The sequence below is a fragment of the Otolemur garnettii genome, unplaced genomic scaffold, assembly GCF_000181295.1.
Source record: "Otolemur garnettii isolate 467f Iridium unplaced genomic scaffold, OtoGar3 scaffold00039, whole genome shotgun sequence".
In the NCBI taxonomy this organism is placed as follows: Eukaryota; Metazoa; Chordata; class Mammalia; order Primates; family Galagidae; genus Otolemur; species Otolemur garnettii.
The window spans coordinates 1,388,289-1,395,979 of record NW_003852434.1 but is presented as its reverse complement, the minus strand read 5'-3'; positions in this window follow the sequence as shown (position 1 = coordinate 1,395,979).

The window sequence follows — 7,691 nt, the reverse complement described above, 5'->3', positions numbered from 1 at the left end:
GGGGGGGCACCTGTCACTCAAAGGGGTAGGGCCCTGGCCCCATATACCAGAGGTGGTGGGTTCAAACCTGGCCCAGGCCAAAAAAAAAGTGCAAAATAAATAAATAAATAAATAAAATCAGAATGTGTCTTGCAAATGATGGTGTCTTCCAATCATTGTTGGTCAGGGAACCATCAGGATGGTTCTTGGTGCCTTTAAATGCACAAATGTGGAAATAGTGTTACGTATTTTCATAACCATTTCAGTTGCGGTATTGCATTATTGTTATCACAGGGGATGATTTAATTGCCATTTAAAATGTCTCAAGTGGTTACATCGTGCTTTCGCTTTACAGTTAAAAATTTGCTGCATGAAGGAAAACGTGAAAACAGAACTGTAAAAGAAAGTCTATAATAATGTTGAAAGGACCCTTTCAATGTGTGAAAGAAATTTTTTATATGAGAAGGAAGCCTTGTGTCATAGTTTAATTGGGAACATTTTTTCTTAGCAGTGCATAAAATAAAAGTACATCCTCAATAAATGGTAGATTAAAGTCAAGGAAATGCAGTAATTTATTCCCTCAAGTACAGTGAAACATGAGCCCTTCAAAATGCAGCCTTCCATAACTTCCCGACTTCTAGACTAATTATACACATGTGTCTATACAGCTAGGAAAAAATATCTGTCTGATAGCAAATCAACAGGATCAGAGCACCCAGCAAAAAATGACAGCACCTGAGAAAAATGTAAAGAGAACCTTAAGTATCACATTAACACTACCCTGGTCCAAATCACTACCAATTCTGGTTGGAGCTATTGAAGTAGCTTTTAAAATGACTTCTCTCCAAGCTCTCCAATAGCTTCCCCTTGCATTAGGAAGAAAATATAAATTTCTTAATGGTGCTTGCAAAGCACCATCCCTCCTGAACTGGCCTCGCCCACACGCTGACCTCATCTCCTCTTCCCTGGTGATTCAACCTCAGCGACCTCTTTCTGCTCCTTGGGTTTTTGCCAGGTGCCTTCCCGGCTAACGGCCTTCACGCTGGCGCATCTCTTGCGCTGCAACGCTCTCCTTCCAGCTCCTCCAGTGACTTATCACTTAGTTCTTGTCATTCAGCTCAGAGGTTACTGCCTCAGAGAGACCTTCCTTGCCCAGTTAGGATAAGTCAGTCCTTTAGTTGTTATACCATGTTGCTTTATTGTGTTTTTGTAGCATACATCATGCTCTAAAATTATCTCCCTAGTTCATTTCTTTAGTTGTCTGTCTTCTTCTCATTAAAATGTACCCACACCAGAGACAGGGGCAGTAGGGCCTGTCCACCTTTCCATTACTGTTTCCGAACACTATATTGTCACTATTTTTCTCTTTTTTTTGAGAGGATTGACTCCAATTTAGAAAGAAGGCCTGTAGTGTGTAAAATACTATCAAACAGCATCACATGCTACAGAGAAATCTTTCACGAAGACAAGAGTCAATCAATGCAGCAAATTTCACTGTTTTCTTATTGTAAGAAACTGCCACAGCCACCCTAACTTTCAGCCACCATTCTGCTGATGAGACAGGGGTTACTGGAGGCAAGACCCTCCACTAGCAAGAATATCAGGACTCACCGAGGGCTCAGATGATCATTAGCATATTTAAACATGGAAATATTTTTAAATTAAGGTATGTATGTTGCTTTTTTTTAGACATAATGCTGTTGTACATTTAATAGGCTACTGTTTAGTATAAACACGACTGGTACATGCACTGGAAAACAAAAAAATTGTATGACTTGCTTTATTGCAAAGTTCACTTTATCGATGTGGTCTGGAACCTCAGTATTTCTGAAGCATGTCTGTGCATAGATAACTGGGTTATTACCCTGCTATCTCTCATAACATTAGATTACAATAGTAAAGCGTTTCCTTATTACTTAAATTTCTTATACGTATATTTTGAAAGCTACACACTACTCCATTGTAATTATGGATGATCATTTCCTCGACGTTTTCTTTATTTTAGATGTTGACACTGCTTTTAATTTTTTATTATGACAGCTTAATAATTAACATCTTTATGAGTAAATATTGGCTTATCTGTCATATTGTTTTATTAGATGTGATTGCCAGAAGCAGAATTATTAAGTGAAATGTAGTTGAGAAACGAAATCATATTAACTGAAAAATTTTGCTGCAAAATCTACTCCCAAGAGCAGTTTTGAAAATACACAACATATCCCTTTCCGTCATTAAAAATGTTAGAAGTAGACATAGGATTCCACCATTTGCATTAAGTTGGTCAGTTAATTTCATTCCTAGTAAGCGTGATTATCTTGTATATGGCAATTAGCAACAACATGGTTTTTCTTCAATTCTTCATTTTTTAGTTATCTCACTTCTTCCTTTTGTCATTCTTTCAAATTGGGGGTCTTAGTGTCTTTCTTCAGATTTGTGTGCTTTCTGTACACTGGAAATATTAATCTTCTCTTCCTTGCATGGGAATTATGAGACTGTTTTTCTGTTTGTGTTTTCAGTGTAAGGAGCAGATATTTGCCTGACAATGACCTTGGAGGAGCAAGGCTGCCCAGGGGCAGAGGGGTCATGCCATGGCCAGAGTAGTCTCCTGGTGCAAGAATAATAGGAAGAAGCCTGCGGTGGGGCTGCCACTGAGGGTGGTCCACCCCCCTTCTTGGTCGGGGTCTAAGTGTGGGAGATCACGGCACTGACTTGAACATGACCAGCAAGCTGGCACCGAGGAAAGTGACTAAGAAAGATGAGGAATAATTGAGACAAGTCTATGGTAGCTTCTTTATTATTTTCTAGATTTCAATGTTACAAATAATAAGCTGAAGCCAGTTTTATTTCTGTGCCTTTGTAGGTAAATCCTTTTTGTCCTCTTGGTTGGGTGATTGTTCACTATTCTTTTTTATCTTTGAAATTTAAATTGCCATGATGTATCTATTTCAAAATTAATTTCCTATGAAATGCATTAAAATCTTTCTATGTACAGACTCAGGCTTCTCTTCGGTTCAGCCAAGTTTTTCTCTAGTTGTTATTGTTACATTTTCAATCGTTCATGTTTGTTCCATGGAAACGCCCATGATTTGTAGGTTGAGTTCCCATATCTCTGATTTCTTCTCTCGTTTTATTTTCTCTGTTCAGTTGGTTGTTAGCACCGTTTATTCAGTTCTCCACGTTTAATGCTGTGTTCTTTGATCACCACCAAGGCTGACTGTAAATTGGCGGCTGCATTTCGGGATTTTGTGTAAGTCTCTCATTGTATTCAGTTTCTTTTTTGCCACCGTCTTCATCCTAAGCCTTTCTGTCCCTGTGAATTTCTTCTTTCTGTAAGAGGCCCTGCCTTCTCCTATCTCAGGCATCAAAGATGTATTTTCTAAAAGCTAATGTATCTCATAGAATATTTGGCTTTGTGCCTCTGTCCTGCTAGTAGGGATAATTTGTATCAGAGAGAATGAAGTACTTGTACAGAAGACGGGGCATGTGGGATCTTCCCCACAAAGCTATGTTTCTGCTGGTGGGAAAGACTCCATTTCCAACTTTTAGTAGCAGCTTGTCATATTTTGTTTCAGTTGGGGTGCTCTGGAGAGCAGATGCCAAGATGGAGTTAGAAAGAACAGATTTATTGGAGGTGATGCCTGTGAACAATAAGAAGCCAAGAAATAGGGGCAGGGAAGACCATCGAGGACGCTTCAGGTCTGAATTCTCGCAGAGGTCCTCAAACTTTAAACAGGCGGCCAGGTCACTGTCACTCAGACCGTTGGAGGGCCGGACTGTGGGCCCCGGGACGAGTCGGCTGCTAAGCAGGACAGGCAGTGGCAGCAAAAATACCTGGCGGGATAAATGTCCTAGGTGGGCGGTAGTTTGAGGACGCCTGCTCCATAGGGAGGAGAGTCGGGCAGAAGGCGGTTTAGACTGCGGTGCAGCTCTGAGAGCACTTTGTCCGACCACCAGGGATCTCTAGAGCAGAGATGCTTTAATTAGAGTTCCACGCGGGGTAAAAATTGCCAGATCCCAGAGCCCCCACCATACAGGTCATGGCCTGGGAATTGCCCGGGACAGGGTGGCCTCTGCAGAGGACCCTGAGAGCCCTGCAGCAGGAGAGACGATTGCAGCTGGCGCTTTCGCAGGAAGGCCCAAGGAAGGAGAATCGCCACAGCTGCTAAGAGGGGGATGAGACTCAGTATCTTTGATTTTCTGTATTTCAGCTTCTGATCGCTAGATGTCACAGTCACTGAAGACGGTTTCCTAGTCTCTTCCGGAGGTGTTGTTCCTTTTCACATGAAGCAGCAGAGCGAGCCGTGGTTAGTGGATCTGACCAGACACGGCCGACTCCGCGTGTCGATAGTCCGGCATCGTCCCTGAGCACTATCCGTGTGTGAAGAGTGTCTGTCCTCTAACACGGTTGTCCCTCCACGAGGGTCGCCGTCTCAGCTATTCCCTGAATCCTCTGCACTGTTGCTTCCTGCACAACCTGTCTGCTCCCATTTTTAATTTCCTCTCCGCCAAGGGTTGGTGTCAACCTGTACAGAGAACTTATCATGGATTATGATAATCCATAATCCATAGTCATGGATTATGTCCTCCTCACGTTGCCGTCTTTATCAGGGAGTTTAATGATTTCCAATCATATCAACTCACTCCAGTTTGATGACCCCCCCATGGCATTCCCCAGCATGTAAGAAGAGCCTCCAACTTCTTACCAAGGTCAGCCAGGTCCTCCTGACCTGCACCTGCCAGCCTGCTAACCTCTCCTGACCTTTTGTGGATTCCCTGTGCTCGCCATACCCTAAACCCATTGCCTTTCTTATAGACAAATACCTAAAATGCTTTCTGGGCTCAGGATTCGTCCCCTCTTGTGTATGACATTTTCCCTCTGAGGTTGGTACTATGAGGCATCTGCTCTCAAGAGTCCCTACTTGAGAAACTGTCTTTGACGACCCTACTTAGACTGTAACCACCACCCTGCGTCACAGCAAGGTCCGTTCTCTCCCCACGCCTCCCCTCCCCCCTGCGCTGGCCATGCTGTCGACAGTCAGCTTCACCCTGCGTGTTATTGCTACTTGGTGTCAGTTCTCTCTCGGGCTTGGCACAGACATTCGGAATACTCATGTACTAGTTAGATCAGATGAGAACTACCCATGGTAGAACAAGGTGGGAGATCCACAGCTTCTAAGGAATGCAATGTACTGTTAGCCAGCCTGGGCTGCCCCCAAACCTTCATTGCCTGGATCCTACCCTCTACCCTGCTGTTTCACTGTCTGAAATCACACCATTTACCTGGTGTTTTATTCAATATCTGTCTTCCCCATGGAGAAAGGAAATTCCACAGTGCCAAGAGCTTTGTCAGCTATATAAATTACTATACGCCTGACCCTAAAACAGTGCCCGTAGGCACTTCAATAAATATGAGTTGGGTAAATGAAAGAGTGAATGAATAATGAATGATAGTTCTTCTGTAAAGGACCTATATTGTATATTCACAGCCCCGCTTTCAAACTCAGCTATGTGCATGGTGACCGAAATCATTTTGACAGGATTTAGGAAGGATATTATAGAAGGCAGGAACATGAGAACACATGTCACCAAATGGAGGGTAAGAGCAACGTCATCTCCTGTTAGGAAATGCAGACCAGCTGTTATGTGACGTAACCAGTGCAGTGACTCTGCAGCTGAAGTGGGCACAGGTGTGAGTGGCCCAGGTTTGACAGGCTGGCCATCCCAGGGCTGCCCATTTTTATTTCCCTTCCAGGCCTCCTGTATCCCCTGGCCACACTCGCCCATTCTTCCTTTCCAACTTTACTATCTGGCCTCTGGAGGGACAATTGTCCTCCCCATGTTGGTCGCTGTTCTACTATCTATGTTCTGACTAAAATTGTCAGCTGGACTCCAGGTCACCCTGCATCAGCTATTTTGCTCCTCTAAACACGTTTGAAAAAAAAAATTTTTTTTTTGAAACAGAGTCTCATTCTGTCGCCCTAGGTAGAGTGTCCTGGTGTCATTGTAGCTCATAGCAACCTCAGACCCCTGGGTTCAAGCTATTCTCCTGCCTCAACCTCCCAAGTAGCTGGAACTACAGGCGGCCACCACAATGCCCAGCTAATTTTTCTATTTTGCATATAGAAGGATCTCATCCTTGCTCAGGCTGGTCTCAAACTCCTGAGTTCCAGTGATCCTCCTGCCTTGGCCTCCCAGAGTGCTAAGATTAAAGCCATGAGCCATTGTGCCCAGATCACATTTGAATTTTTAAAGCAACTTTCATAAAATTTACTTTTTAGTTTGATATTGGGGATTTTTCAAAAACCAACAGTGTCAAAATAAAATCTATGGAGGGCTAATTTTTTCTCCGCACCAACACCTCTAACTGCATACCTTTCAGATTTGATTTTTGTGTCTTATGAATTGCCCTCAAATGTTACGACCCCTGGGGAAGACGGAGCATTTCTTCTCACAGGTTAGAATTTGTTAAACCTGCATAGAAATATGGGATTCAGCCCTAGATACTACGCAGTTTCATCTGATACACAATGGTTCACGTCTTGAGAATTCCACATTCAGAGAGTGTGAGGAAAACAAAGGCAATAGGTGAATTCGGGGAAAGTGATGATTATTTTAATATTTAAAAGCATTGCCACCGTGGGAAACATGATTTAGGTGTCACACTTACGGGTCTGCAATGGCATACGTTGCATGCAGCTTGTTTTAGATGCAAAGGCCTGGCGTCTGGAGCCCTCTCCATGGATTGAAGTGTCTAGATCCCTTTCTCTGCATGTGTGTGAGTAACACTCTGCAAAACTAGGAAATCCAGTGGTGTGACATTTGTAGCGATCAGAGTCTGGCTTCAGGGAAATTGAAAACACAATTTGCAATTTTCACTCTGATACTGAGGGCTCTTCAATTTGAACAGGACGGAAAGGAGCTTCATTATTCTGCGACTGCTCTGACTGATGAATCTTCTTTCGTCTCTGCTTTTTCGCTCTCCAGCTAATTAGCTCTGATTAATCATGCAGATTTTTACATGAGCAGGGTTGGAGCAGAAAAAAAATCAGTTGTTTGTGTTAATCCATCATGGGCTGTTTTTATTAATTGATTAAGCCACCCTAAGTATTTTTGGAATCATTAGAAGGTAAATATTATGAATTAATTATTACATTGCTATTCAACAGGGGTCATGCAGCATTTCTTACTGCAAAAGTTAATGTAAAAATGCAGGAATATGTGCCTCATTGAAAAAGAAAACTAGTGAAAGATCTTCCACACAATGGGAGAATGAGGGGACCACGTGGTTTCTAAGGATAGCAAAACCATTTTCCACATTGTTCCCCGGAACAGTGCAAAGCATCTCAAGTTGTCAGTAACAATAGCGCTTGATGCCTGATGCCTCCTGCTCCCAAGCCTGGTGCTACCAGTCTTCCTAATTAGTCTCTGGCCAGTTATTGAGAGAGCTATCGGCTCTCAGAGGACAATGTGCTTAACCACTCAGGCACATAAGAACCATATATGTTAGCATTACCTGGTTCTTAACAATGGCATGAGATACATTCTGTAATACACTTGAAATACTTCCTCACTCTACAGTCTCTCAATTATTGAAAATCTTCTGACTGGTATCTTAATGGATCTTTTATATAAAACTGTGCTAGTATCAATGAAAACATATTTGGAGACAGTAGATTTGGTCAGATGGTCAGATATTAGGGTCCTTGTTCTGG